The sequence below is a fragment of the Canis lupus genome, chromosome 32 (genome assembly GCF_011100685.1).
Source record: "Canis lupus familiaris isolate Mischka breed German Shepherd chromosome 32, alternate assembly UU_Cfam_GSD_1.0, whole genome shotgun sequence".
Taxonomy (NCBI): Eukaryota; Metazoa; Chordata; class Mammalia; order Carnivora; family Canidae; genus Canis; species Canis lupus.
Window position 1 is genome coordinate 7,918,564 of NC_049253.1, and position 15,410 is coordinate 7,933,973.

Consider the following 15,410-nt stretch of genomic DNA (forward strand, 5'->3'; position numbering starts at 1 on the left):
TTATTATTTTTGTTATTTTGCTAGCATCACGCATTTGCTTAAAAGATCTTCCTTGTTATTGAGTGCTTAAAATCTCACAGGAAAAAAAAAATCTCACAGGGAAAAAAAAATCTCACAGGGAATACAAAGCATTTATACAACTAAGAAATGTTTTGGAGCTGAGAAAATGTCAGAATGAGTTAGTGGGACATCCCCAGGGTCTTCAAAGACTTCTATTCTGAAAAAAAAAAATTCCTTGTCCCAGACCTAAATTAGCCAATTCATGTAAGGAAAGGAGGGCAATTACAGGCAGATACCCTATGGTTGTTTATGTTTGTTAACTATATACTTACTGTATAGTTCTGAGCATATAAAATGGCATAGTCCTCAACAATTTTATTTAAGTGTTGGTGAAGTGATTCACTTTTGTTATTTAATGAAATGCCCAAATTTGGCTTGTTGTATCCATATATCTTCAGGAAAATCTGCATTATAATCTTTCATGTTAACTTATAATATTAGGTTTCAAAATTGTTAGTTTTATTTTTAATTTTTTAAAGATTTTATTTATTTATTCATGAAAGACACAGAGAAGAAGAGACATAGGCAGAGGGAGAAGCAGGCTCCTTTAGGGAGCCGGATGCGGGTCTTGATCCCAGGACCCTGGGATCACAACCTAAGCTAAAGGCAGACGCTCAACCACTGAGCCACCTAGGTGCCCCTCAAAATTGTTAGTTTTAAAAATTCACTATAGTCTATGACTTTCTCTCTGGTGGTATTTAGGTAATATAAGGTGGGGTCTTTAAAATGACATTAGTAAGGGGAACCTGGGTGGCTCAGGAGTGGTTGAGTGCCTGCCTTTGGCTCAGGGCTCAGGGCGTGATCCTGGAGTTCCCAGATCAAGTCCTACATCAGGCTTCCTGCATGGAGCCTGCTTCCCCTCTGCCTCTCTCTGTGTCTCACATGGATTAAAAAAAAAAAAAAAAAAGAATGGTATTAGTAGGAACTGTATGTTGGGCTAATGTAGCTTCTCAATACTAAAAGCAATTGACAATTGAACACCAATAAAAAACAAATTTATTATTAAAAAAATAAAAATAAAAGCAATTGACAATTTCACATTTAAATTATATTTTAAGATTTAAAAAAAACTTCAATAGGACTTGATTTTAAGTACTACTTATAAAAATATAGAATGATTTCTAGGTTGTCATTTTAAAATTCCTTTCAGATGGAGTCACATCCCTTGCGATTGCAGCTATTTCATATTCAAGAATATAGTTCATTATGAATTACTCCTTCGATGATTGGTCTCAACAGACTTGATATATTTAATATGTACTAACAGTAGTTGAATATACTATATTTTCCCCATCTAAACCAAGAGAGTGGCTTTTATCATTTACCATGATAATAAGCAATGAAGTGATTGTGAAAGAGGGATCTTTTATGACACCTAGGAAATGTAATTTTTTTAACCTCAGGGGTACTGGTGAAATGACAGCTAAGTTCAAAGCAGGGACATTACTTAGTAAATACATTAGCTTTAATTTAGCAGCAGTGAAGAGCCAAAGCTGTGCAGTCAGACTGAGTTTTGACCTTGATTCTATTATTTACTAGCAGTATAACCTCAGTCAAGTATTTAAGTTCTGTTTTCCTTGTCTATAGAGTGGAACTAAGATATGTACCTCTTTGTGATAATTACATAAGAAAATACATTATGTGCTTATTAACACAGTGCTTGGCATATAGTATATATGCATGTTAGTTATATGGTTGTCAGTAATAATACATTTTAACAATTTATGCTTCAAAATTAGGTTTTGGTAGATTGTAAACCATTAGTGACTTTTAATCAATTAAGCTTATTTGCCTTTTACAAATATACTGTGATTTTAAAAATCTTTTTTTTTTTTTTCTAATCAGGAAGATTAGAAAACTTTACATAGAAACATTTCTGATAAAAAGCACTTCCATTTTGGATTAATAGGATGGTAGAGCTGGAAAATTTAAAAAAAAACCTTAAGAGAGCATCTATCTATTCTACCTATGGATTTACTGGTAAGGAGACTAAGTCCTATATATTTTTTTTTTAATTTTTTTTAACTTTATTTATTTATTCATGAGAGACACAGAGACTGAGAGAGAGGCAGAGACACAGGCAGAGGGAGAAGCAGGCTCCATGCAGGGAGCCCGACGTGGGACTCGATCCAGGGTCTCCAGGATCACGCCCTGGGCTGCAGGCGGCGCTAAACCGCTGAGCCACCCGGGCTGCCCTAAGTCCTATATATTTAACTGACTTAATCCACTTGAAATATGAAAGGAAAAAAAAATCCATAAATTTGGTCATTTTTTATGGTGATGGACATTAGTTCTTTGTGAAAAATGGAAAAATGAGATGGTTATCTGGACAATAGAAGTCTGATATATTAAATATTTAATGATAATATTTTCTTAACAGATGATGATTTGTCTTACTGTAATTATTAATGCTCTTTTCACCCTCAAAAATGTCTCAGTTTGGACAATACATTACACAATCTTCCACTTTATTTTTTATTATTTTTTTTAAATTTTTTTATTTATTTATGATAGGCACACAGTGAGAGAGAGAGAGGCAGAGACACAGGCAGAGGGAGAAGCAGGCTCCATGCACCGGGAGCCCGACGTGGGTTTCGATCCCGGGTCTCCAGGATCACGCCCTGGGCCAAAGGCAGGCGCCAAACCGCTGCGCCACCCAGGGATCCCCAATCTTCCACTTTAATTGTATTTATACAGGCAAAGAGTAGCAACCATCTAGTAGTTTGTGGACCGGGTAGATCCCAAAACAGATTATGTTTTTTCTCTGGTTCTAAAATTTGGAAATGACTAGAATCTGGACAATTACTCAACACTTTCTTAATCTTCTGAGTGCAGTTCTCTCGAAGAGGAGTTATTAATTGATGGCTTTGTGGGGACGAAAAGATCTATTAACCTGCTGAAACTATGTGCAAAATGGTGTGTGTGTGCGTGTGTGTGTGTGTGTGTGTGTGTGTGTGTGTGTGTGTATTTTTCTGGGAAATATGTTCATATTTTCAAAGGTACTATTTTGCTCCAGAAGACTAAGGAGCATTGTTTTACCTTTTATTCCATTCACAAATAACTGGCCCTGTTGACCTGTTACACTTTTTTTTAAAGATTGATGTATTTATTTGAGAGAGAGAGAGAATGAGCAGGAGAGGCAGAGGGAGAGGGAGAATCCCAAGCAGACTCCATGCTGAACATCATCCAGGTACCCTACCTTGTTACACTTTTTAAATATCAAGTCTGTAAGAAATGGGAGGAAATTAATGTCATATAGTGCTTTTATAATGAATATAGTTCTATATTCTGGTGAAATATTATTAAATTGACCCACATAAAATGTTGACAAATTTACTTAAATGTGAGGTGCCTGATAGGAGAGCCCATCTACAGGAAGAGAAAAAGCTGACACTCGAACAGTGGGTTTCTGATATGCATTTGGGCCAGGGTAATAGAATTCTTAGTAAATTTTGACCTGAGGAAATTGCCATTTCATATGGTTTAACTGATGACATCACAGGTGAATTTAATTCAGTCACCTGTATTGAAACCTCCTTCATGAAATCATTATACTATGATCAAGAGCTATTCAAGGAATATAAATATAGAGTAGATATCCTTTCCCATTTTAGGAGAATTTGAAGAGATTTAAATTGGGAAATGAGTTAGTTTCTATTCGATGTGACTTAGTGGTATTCTGACACATTAGTCAAGGAAATACAATTCTGATGGGGGAGACAGACATTTAAGTAATATAATGCATAGCAGAATAAAATAAGCATTAAACAGAGTCTCAAGTAACACTGTGAGTACACAGAGGAAAGGCAGGGTTAATTTTGACTGCAATGATCAAGGAGAGCTTTGTGAGTAGGCAGTGATCTTTTATGGAGAGCAGATGGACATAAAGACTCAAGGAACTTGATTTACCAAGCTTTTTTTTCTTACTGGTTTATACTCCCTATCTGCTCTGATCAAATTATTTTTTCTTAGCCTTTATACTTTTTCTTGAAGGGGGAAGGGAAAAAATGGTTTCTTAAGATGATTAATAGGAGAACATGTGCTTTCAGAGTGCAAAGCACTCAGCTCCCTAGGATAAAGAGTCTAAATATATACCTAAATCCAAACATAGATAGATAGAAGAGTATCTGCTGTGTTTCAAGGGAGTACACTGACCAGCTGAGGGACGCTTGCTTTATTCTTTGTTGTTGTTGTCTTTTAAGTGCCATGAGTTTTTGAAATGATAGCCATTAGAAGAAAAGACAGTACAATTGCTCAATTTTAAATAACTGCCTAACTTGGGAACAAAGTCCCAGGAGACGGCTGGCGGAAATAGCTCATGCTTTTTTTAGCTGCCTGTATTTTAACTTTACACAGAGAAAAATGAAATCTATGTAATCAAAGTATGCATAAGTATATATATAGAAATCAGAAGGCCAAGTTGTCAAGTGGGTAAAGATTCCTTCAAAGAATACATAAAAATTCAAATATGATATAATAGGGCAGCCCAGGTAGCTCAGCGGTTTAGCGCCGCCTTCGGCCCAGGGTGTGAATCTGGAGACCAGGGATTGAGTCCCAGGTCGGGCTCCCTGCAGGGAGCCTGCTTCTCCCTCTGCCTGTGTCTCTGCCTCTCTCTCTCTCTCAAGAATAAGTAAATAAATATAAACAAACAAAAGTAACTTTAAAAAAATATGATATAATACACATGCACACAGGGTTAGAATTATATATTTTAGCCTAGTGATAAAAAGACACAGGTTTACAGGAGAAAAAGAAAAGCATAATATATAATTCCACATTTAATAAAATGTTTTGTTAGAAAATAATCCTTATTACTATTTATTTAATTCATGAACAGTAAAGGCCTTTGAAAATTTGATTCTAAAGCTAACTTTCCAGGGAGACATGTAGATGCTGGAGGTCATCTATTCCAATTTCCCTCTTTCACAGGTGAGCAATTGGAAACCCCGAAAGAGATGAAGTGGCTTGCTTAAGTTTTCTCTTCCATTGGTTATCTAGCCCCATAGTCTCTCCTGTCTCAGTTGTTTTCATGAGTTTTCAAAGTTCTTGACAACCATAACTGTAATTAGAAATCTTAATAAGAATGTCTGGGGGCAGCCCAAGTGGCTCAGTGGTTTAGCGGTGACTTCAGCCCAGGGTGTGATCCTGGAGACCCGGGATCAAGTCCCACATCAGGCTCCCTGCATGGGGCCTGCTTCTCCCTCTGCCTGTGTCTCTGCCTCTCTCTCTCTCTCTCTCTCTGTGTCTCTCATGAATTAAAAAAAAAAAAAAAAGGATGTCTGAAACTTGAAGTCAATGATTGTTACATTCCAGTTTTCTATATATCCTCATTGTTCCAAGAAAAGAAAGATAAATTTTATGTTTTCAATACAGGTTCTTTGACTGTAACTGTACTTGGAAAGGAAGAAGAAAATGGAAGTAAATATTGAAATCTTAGCTCTCAAAATAAATAACAGCTTTATTGAGATAATTCACATATCAAAGTTCACTCTGAAGTGTGTGATCCAATGGTTTTTAGCATGTGCACTATGTTGTGTGTTTATTACTACTACCTAATTCTAGAGCATTTTAATCTCTCCCCACCATATCCATTATCAGGCATTCCCCATTCTCCTTTCCCCTCCAGCCCCTGACAATGACTAATTTACTTTTTTTCTCTCTGAATTTTTCTATTCTGAACATTTAATATAAATAGAATTATATGTAGCCTTTTGTGTGTGACTGCTTTCACTTAGGATAATGTATTTAAGACTCATCCATGTTTAGCATGTATCAATTCTTTATTCATTTTAATTACAGCATAAGCATTTCACTGTACAGTTATAGCATATTTTGTGTCATTCATTAAGTAATGGACATTTGAGTTGTTTTCACTTTTTGGCTATTGTAAATAATACTGCCATAAACATTCATGTACAAGTTTTTATGTGGATGTATGTTTTCATTTTTCTTGTATATGCCTAAAAATGGAATTCATGGTCATATGGTAACTCTATGTTAAACATTTGAAAAACTATGAGATCATTTTTCACCATTTTATAGTCCCAACAATATATGAAAGTTCCAATTTCTCCACATATTTCCCAATACTTATTAGTGTCTTTTTGATTATTGCCATTCTGGTAGGTATGAGAGAGTAGATCATTGTGGGTTTGATGTGTATTTCCCTAACAACGATGATATTGAGCCTCTTTTCATGTTCTCCTTGCAATTTGTGTATCTTTGGAAAAGTGTTTAAGTCTATGCCTAATTTTAATATTAGATCATTTGTTTTATGTTGTTGCTTCGTAAAAGTTCTTCATGTATTCTGGATACAGGTCCCTTATCAGATACATGATTTGCAAATACTTTTTCCCATTTTGTGGGATGTCTTTAACTTTCTTGATGATGTTCTTGAAACACATAGGTTTTCAACTTTGATGAAATCCAATGTACTTTTTATTTTAATTTTATTTTTTAAAGTGTTTTATTTATTTACTCATGAAAGACACAGAGAGAGAGGCAGAGACACAGGCAAAGGGAAAAGCAGGCTCCCTGTGGGGAGCCTGATTCAGGTCTTGATCTGATGTCCCTGGAATCATGCATGCCCTGAGCTGAAGGCAGACGCTCAACCACTGAGCCACCTAGGTGCCCCAATGAATTTTTTTATTTTGACACTTCTGCTTTTGTTTTCATAGCTAAGAAACTATTGCTTCATCCAAAGTCAGAAGATTTACTCCTATCTTTTCTTCTAAGACTTTTATTCTTTTGGTTCTAAACATTTAGACCAATTTAAAGTGAATTTTTCTATATGATGTGAGGTAGGTCTCCAAATTCATTCTTTTGAATCTTTGCATATGGATATTCAGTTGTTGCAGTAGTATGTGTTGAAAAGATATTCTTTCCCTTTGAATAGTTTGGTACCTATGTCAAAAACCAATTTTTCCACAAACTTCATGATGTATTTTTAGAGTCTCAATGAATTTCCATTGGTTTGTATTTTTATTGTATTTTATTGTAATGTTATTAATTTTTATTGATCACTGTAGCTTTGACATAAGTTTTGGAATCAGGAAATATGAGTCCTTCAACTTCTTTTTTTCCCCCAAGAGTGTTTTGGCTATTCTGGGTCTTTCACATTTCCATATAAATTTTAGGATCATCTTGTCAATTTCTGCAAAAAAAGAAAAGAAGAAAAAAAGACAGCTGGAAATTCTCAATATTTACTAAGGCATAGTTTATTGTAAAAATTAGGCACCACAGAGACTACTAAGATGAAACATAGTTCTTAGTCTTAAAAGAACCAACAATCTAGGAATTACACAAATGTGTCAATTATCAACTTACTACCTCTTACCTTCAAATTTGTTCTTCAGTATATGCTGAAATGGACAGAATTCTTTTAAGTACCTCTTTTTTACAGTAAGCATGATGCCAAGCTTTCTCAGTAGAGGCTTTTAGGAGGGTGTCTCCTGCTATTTCCAGCTGGTGGAGTGCATGAGGACATCTGGTGGAGCTCTGCTTTAGCCATATGCCTGTAATGTGTGATCAGTAGGTGATCTTGCAGCTTCAGTCTAGCCTGGTAATAAGATTCCCATAGCACCCCCCTCCTTGACGTAGAGACTGGTGTCCTGAAGGCTTCCTGCCCACATCAGTGCTCTAATTCCCAGTGCAGGCCTGCATGTGGATTGTCAGGAGCCTGGAGGATTTTCATTCCAGGAGCCATCACTCCCTCTTCTAGCCCCTGTGAACTGCCTGTTCCCAAGGCCCCCTTCCGTTGTACACACCCACACCTCTGGCTGCTGATCAGCTATCCTCAGAGGAATACCTCCTGTTCCCCGTCACCCCAATTAGCCCTGGCTAGGGCAAACTAGTGAACTCCTTTTTTATCCAGTGGGCTAAACTATATCTTCTCCAGTGAGATCTGAACCTCAGCCTTAGGAAGAGGAATCCTTTTCAACTTTGTTCTTCCATGGCTACTCTCCCTCCACCCTAAGCTACCACTTAGCTTCCTTATACTTGTTCCTAAATATTCATGTATCAGAATTTAATAATTATTTATGTTATACACTCTCTGTTTAACCCACTGTGTTACTGGGCCTATACTGATGCAACACATAACATTTGCAACTTAGCATATAGATATAGTGTTTAAGAGAGGCACCTGGGTGGCTCAGTTGGTTAAGCGTCTGCCTTCAGCTCAGGTCAAGATCCCGGGACCCTGAAATCAGCCCTGAGCCAAGCTCCCTGCTCAGCGGGGAGCCTGCTTCTCCTTCTCTCTCTATAGCACACCCTGCTTGTGCTCTCTCTCTGTCAAATAACTTTTTTTTTTTTTTAAAGAAAAACATCTGAACATGAGATAAGGATTTGGAACTCACAGTCTGTTGATAGGATCAGTAAAGAATTAATGGGGGAGTGCAATTTGATGAACTTTGAAGGATGGATAAGGATTTCCTTTTGCCATTGGAGAGCTTATGTGTTTAAAATGTTTTTAAAATCATTGCCTCAGATTTCCATTTCAATGGTAAAGGCACTTAGAAGTTGAATTATAATATTTGTCCCAAATAGCACTCTACTACTTCTGACAAGCTCACCCTCAGTTTTATTATGGTCCAAATGGAATTGCTAAAGAAGGTGTTAGAGATAAGCAGAAGAGACCGTGGGTCTGAGTTGATATCTGACTCCAAATAGAAAGTTTTTACATAGCATCATTTCATTGGAATTTCTTAACCGAATGAGTAAAAGAAAGGCTTTGATGGAATGTTTAGTATGGTTAGAAATGAACACCCACAACCATATGTACCAATTAATTTCCTCTCCAAATGTTTTTATACTGTCGGGTAGATGTGGCCTATGTTTTGGAAGGATTTTTTCCTTTGAAGTAGTCATTACACTGTTTTATTTCCTATATGAATGCCAAGTGCACATTACTTTTTATTTCCCTTTTTGCTTGCCAAAGCCTTTTCATTTTCTTTCATCTCTTCACAAATATCTAATAAATACTTAGGATTTATAGATCCATTCAAAGCGTGGTCCCTGGACCAGCAGAATTAGCATCATTTGGGAGTTTATTAGAAAAGCAAATTCTTGGGCTCCACCTCAGACTGACTAAATCTGAATCTCTGTGGGGTGGGGCCCTGAGTATGCAGTTTAACTAGCTCTCCAGGTGATTGTTATGCACACTGAAATTTGAGGAGCACCAATTAAAATTTTACTCCTTGTATTTCATCTGAGACACATTCTAGAATTTAAAAAGGATCTGGAGTCTTAAAAGCCTTCTGATCATTCAAATCAGGAGTGTGTGTCTCCTATATCTGTAACTTCTTGACATCTACTTTCTGCTTAAAATCTTTTACTGATGGGCGCTCACCACATCACAAGGTAACATTTGGGAACAATTCTCCTTATTGGAAATTTCTCTTATTATGTATGTCACCCAGATTGACTTGATTGTACCTTTTGCTCATTGTTGCTAATCTTTCTCATGAGAAGCATGAAATAAATCTGGTTTTCCTTACATAACCCAGATGTTTAAGACAGCTGTCTGCTCTCTCCTATGAGTTTTCTTCCTAAGAGATAATTCTTAGTCCCTTTAATATCCTCACCTGAAAATGGCTTTTGGATCTTTCCTTCTTAGAGTGACATATAATATCAATATTCTGCTTAAAATATCATTCCCGGGATCAAATATAAAGTGCTCCATGGAGTTTGCTCAACAAAGGCTGTTCCACCTGCTGTAGAAGTAAACAAAACACTTCCCTGGGCTTTAGAAATTTGAATTCCAAGTCTGACTTTGTCCCTTTGGACTCAAACAGGTCACTCAATTTCTGTGGGTTTAGTTTTATTTGACTAAAATTTGGGATTACTATATGGCACGAAACCTGGGGAAGTGCTAATGTTTAGGAAGTAGGCATGACAGGTAGAGCTATTGAAAAGAATGGAAATAGAGTTGTTGGGGGGATCCCTGGATGGCTTAGCAGTTTGGCGCCTGCCTTGGCCCAGGGCGTGATCCTGGAGTCCTGGGATCGAGTCCCGCGTCGGGCTCCTGGCATGGAGCCTGCTTCTCCCTCCTCCTGTGTCTCTGCCTCTCTCTCTCTCTCTCTCTTTGTCTCTCTCTCTCTGTCTATCATAAATGAATAAATCTTTAAAAAAAATAAGAGTTGTTGAAAAGGCAGTAAGGGAACTGGTAGAAGGTGCTGACACACATAGGTGATTCCCTCTTTGCCAAGGGTGTTCTGTGGGCTCAGCCTGGACAAGTCTCAGGAGCCTGAGCTGGGCTCCAAAGCAGGATGTTTCTTAACCCATGGGATCAGAGTTCTCCATAGTGAGTTAGTGAATAATTAGCAGATGCCCTGTACTGATGGTGTGCAAGGTTAGAGTCAGCATACAGTCCAAAATTGGGTTACATAAATCTGCATGAAAAGAGATTGCTGGTGAAAAAAGGAGAAATGGTTCTGGATCGATAGCAATGTTCTGTGCTGTTTATGTCTCTCCATGCTTGTTTCTGTGGATATGCTGCATACTTTAAAGAGCAGAAGAGGAGTGAAAGGTTGAAGCTCAGGAGGACAAAATTCCAAAAAGGGATTGGCAGTGGTATCCTTAGCAATGGTACCAAGAGTTGAAAAAACAGAACAACTCAGGATGGAAAGATGTTGAACCAGATAGGAAAGCTTTTGTTGTAAGTAAAATATCATTGATTTTAAACTGACCAGAAAGAGAGAGAGAAAGACTTATTTATTCACACACCATTTTCAAGAATAGCTTTATCAGGACTTTGGACCCTTTTCTGAGAATCTGTAGGCTTTGCCATCCTCCTTGTGTTAGGTTTATCTTTAGGCTGACTTTTCTCAGACTGCTAGAGGCCACTAGGTCTCTCTCTTCCTGGGAAAGAGAGAATTGAAAGTCCTAAATTTGGTTTTAATTGGATTACTTCTAGATCAGCACCCTAGCCGGGGGAATGTTTTGCACTGTAGAGAGATGGAAGAGTTGATGTTTTTTAATCCTCTCAAATCCCATCACTAGTGGGAGAAGAGTGGTCTACCATTTGAGAAACCACAACTCCAGGATTTTATTGTCCTCATGCCCTGTGACAGCAGCAAGAAGAGTAGACCTTTTTCTTGCTCCTTCCAGCAAAAGTTCAAGGAGAGCTCTGGATGACAAGGGTTGTGTATTTGCAGCTATAGGGAGATGGGAAAGGTCAGTGCCACTCAAACCACATGGAATGAGTTCCATACAACTATCATAGTTCACACCAGTAGATTAGCCTGATTAATAGTAGTGATACCACTGTTAGAAAATATTCTCCATTTTCTGTTCCAGAAAATACTTCTATTTTCGTTTTTAATCCTGTGTAGAATTTACTTATATTTTTTTTATAATTTGTAGACTTGGATTCCTAAAAACTCCTCTTCCTTTCATTCTTATGTGAAGTGTCAGTGACTTCTTAGTAATCTGCAAATAAATGCCTCCAAAGCAGTTGCTTTTTTTTTCTTTTTTTAAAGAGGAATTTCTCTTCCAGACTTCTTATTACCAGTCCAATCACAGATATTCAGTAGTGCACTAGAGGTAGCTTCTTCTGGCTCTCTAGATACAATAGTTAAATGTTCAAGTATTTTGTGAGCTGGTTGTTACACCATTAGTACCTTAGAATAGTACAGGGGAAGTATTTACACCATGGAAATTGGAAATTCTTATAAATCAGGATCTCCACACATATCACCTCCCACCCTCACCTCATGCAAGCCAGTTAGCTGTAAACCACTAGTCTTACATCAAAGCATATTATTATAAAAGATGTTTCTTGCATTATAGTTTATCCTTTAGGAGGTAGACTTTAATTCCAGTTAAATTCACTCTGCATTATTACCCAGAAGGTCTAAAGTTTGTGTTTGAGGATTTAAAAAATAAAGTTATTAGGAGATTAAGTATCTTTCTTACATAATATTGAGTTAACGTTTTTTCCCCCATTTTAAAACCTAAAGTCTTTTTTTTTTTAAAGATTTTATTTATTTATTCATGAGAGACACGGGATGAGAGAGAGAGAGAGAGAGAGAGAGAAGCAGAGACACAGGCAGAGGGAGAAACAGGCTCCATGCAGGGAGCCCAACGTGGGACTTGATCCCAGGTCTCCATGATCAGGCCAGGGCCGAAGGCAGTGCTAAACCGCTGAGCCACTTGGGCTGCCCTAAACCCTGAAAGTATTAAGAAAATTAAAAGACAAGTCACAGGTTGGAAGAACATATTTGCAAATAATATATCTGATAAAGTAGTTGCATCCAGACTGTATAAAGAACACTTATAACCCAATAATTGTAAGACAAATTACTCAATTAAAAATGGGCAAAAAGATGTGAATAAACATTTCATGAAGAAGATATAGAAATGGCTAATAAGGGATGACTGAGGGGCTCAGCGGTTGAATGTCTGCCTTTGGCCCAGGGCGTGATCCTGAGGTCCCAGATCGGTCCAACATTGGGCTCCCTGCAATGGAGCCTGCTTCTTTCTCTGCCTGTGTCTCTGCCTGCCTCTCTCTCTCTGTCTCTCATGAATAAATAAATAAAACTTAAAACAAAAAGAAAAGAAATGGCTAATAAGCTCATGAAGAGATGCTCAATATTATTTGTCAATAGGGAAGTGCAACGTAAAACCATGAGATACTACTACATACCTACCAAAATAGCTATAATAATAATAATGATAAAGCAACAATAACAAGTTTTGGCAGGATATGTAGAAGTTGGAACTCTTATGCATTGCTGGTGTGAATACAAAAATGATGCAGCTGCTTTGAAAGTAATCAAAAAATAAAACATAGAATTGCTATATGACCTAGCAACTAGAGAATTAGAATCTTGTATCCATACAAAAATTTTCACATGAATGTTTATGCAGCTTTATTTATAATAGCCAAAAAAGTGGTAACAATCCAGAAGTCCATGAACTGCTGAATGGATAGACAAAATATGGTATATCCATCCACACAATGAGATATTTAGGAACAAAAAGGCTTAGCTATTGATACATACTACAATATGGATGAACCTTAAGCTTATGTTAAGTGAAAGAAGTCAAACACAGAAAACTACATATAGTATTTCATTTGTAAGAAATATTAACAAATGACAAACTTCTAGAGACAAAAAATAAATCCATTGTTGCCTGGGACTGAGAGTAGGAATAGGAATGGCTGAAAATGGGTATCAGGAAGTTTTTGTGGGTGATGGAAATGTTTAAAAATTGGATTGTGATGGTGGCTGCACAGCCCTATAAATTTGCTAAAAATAATTGTATACCTACAACAGATGAATCCTCTGACATGTAAATTATAACCCCATCAAGTTGATTTAAAAAGCCTTAAAAATCACAAATTCACTTATATATTTCTTATTACTAAATGGAAGCAATAAATACATATTCCGGGGATTTGACCTTTCAGTTTTCAGCTTCTTTCATCTGCTGGCTTCAGTCTTTAATGAGGAAAGTGGGTCCACAAAACTAAATAAGTATAGTTTTTTGAAGAAAAAGATAGCTCTCTGCAATTTTAAAAACTAGTTTCCTGAATGAAAATGTTTTTGAGTTATGCTAATAATCCAATAACTGCTCTTATGGAAATCAAAATATTACAAAGATGATTGGAAAATATTGCCAATGACATGTTTACCAAAGCAGAAAAAATTTTAATGATATGAAGACATTATTAAATAAAAACACATCACACACACACACACAGAGTAAGGAATTTATTTTCAAGGATAACTTTGAATTTCTTTACCTAATCTTATTCTACGTGCTCCTAAGGGAGGCAATGAATAAAGATTTATCACACAGTGGCAAAAAGATAATCAAAATGTTCCTTAAATCATTCAAGAGAGATTATTATTTATCTTTTCATAATATTTTCAAACATGAGGGATCCCTGGGTGGCGCAGCTGTTTGGCGCCTGCCTTTGGCCCAGGGCGCGATCCTGGAGACCCGGGATCGAATCCCACGTCGGGCTCCCGGTGCATGGAGCCTGCTTCTCCCTCTGCCTGTGTCTCTGCGCCTCTCTCTCTCTCTCTGTGACTATCATAAATAAATAACAATTAAAAAAAATACTTTCAAACATGATGCATTATCATTTCTTTTTGGCATTCATTTCATTATTTTATTTTTCTGATAGTCAGAAAATCATTCTCCATGCAATGTGAATTAAAACCTCCCTTCCTAGGGATCCCTGGGTGGCGCAGTGGTTTAGCGCCTTCCTTTGGCCCAGGGCGCGATCCTGGAGACCCGGGATCGAATCCCACGTCGGGCTCCCGGTGCATGGAGCCTGCTTCTCCCTCTGCCTGTGTCTCTGCCTCCCTCTCTCTGTGTGACTATCATAAATAAATAAAAATTTAAAACAAAAAACCTCCCTTCCTAGAAACCTGCCCTGGGGAAGGTTTTGACTCTGTTCTGAAAATGTTCCATGGCTGACCTGACAGCTGTAATTTTAAAGTTTCTGCTGACTCCTACACTGTGTAATGGGAAGCCCTGAGATGAGTTTGAAGGAGAAAGTTGGCGTGACTTTAATTTTTCCGTATAAGAATATATGACTTTTTTCTCCTGTGAGGGATGGAGCCCGAGAGAGAAGACCTAGAAGCCTGAACAGCATGGCAGGAAGCAAATGTGGAAAAGATCACAGGTCTTTTAGGAACAAAAATGTAAAACTTTATTTTTTTAGATGCTTATATTTTCTCCAAAGTAAATTTCCTCTTTTTTCCCCAAATTTTGACCATCAGCTTCTCTCAAAAGCACCTGTCAAAGTATATGAATGAGTGGTTGTGTGTGTGCGTGGTGTGTGTGTGTGTGTGTGTGTGTGTGTATGGTTGAAGGAATGGGATGAAGAAAAGCAAGAAAAGGAGCTAAGCTCCTTATGTGAACCCATCCAAGCTGCAAGAATTAGCAAATGCAAAATGGTAATTCAGTTAGAAACAGAACCAAAAATGATCAGAGACAAGCTTCCTGAAAATTCCTAGAGATCTGGGGGAAGGGAGGTGTAAGACTCTTTGTATACGGGGGTTTAAAAGAAAGCATCAAAACACTGCATTAATACATAGTGATTCTTCTATTTTCAGAGGTCAGTGAAGGGATGTCTGGTGAGACATATAGTGACATTCTTGAATATATTTCTTCCCTTGGCTATATGAATACTACAAACCCGATATAGGAAAAACTTTGAGAGAAAAGAATTGGCATATGCATATGTGTAAAACTGTAAAACAGTCCTATGGTAATGTTACCTTTAATTTTATGACAATAATCTTAGATGACTGAGGCCAAATCCAGTTTATGCTTTTAGGATACCTGCAGTATGATATAGAAATTATATTCACTTCTATGTATCCCGAAGG

At 37.2% G+C, this 15,410-nt stretch overlaps 1 long non-coding RNA gene across 4 annotated transcripts in view; it reads left to right on the forward strand.

The window, feature by feature from the left end:
- LOC102154795 overlaps window positions 1-15,410 on the forward strand; it is a 35,821-nt gene that overhangs the window by 13,622 nt on the left and 6,789 nt on the right. For 3 of the 4 annotated variants that reach the window (XR_005382632.1, XR_005382633.1, XR_005382634.1), the window contains one exon: window positions 1,906-2,040. This is a non-coding gene — a long non-coding RNA (uncharacterized LOC102154795). Of the gene's footprint in view, window positions 1-1,905; window positions 2,041-3,156; window positions 3,251-15,410 lie in introns of all 4 variants that reach the window. The other variant, XR_005382635.1, reaches the window with a different exon arrangement.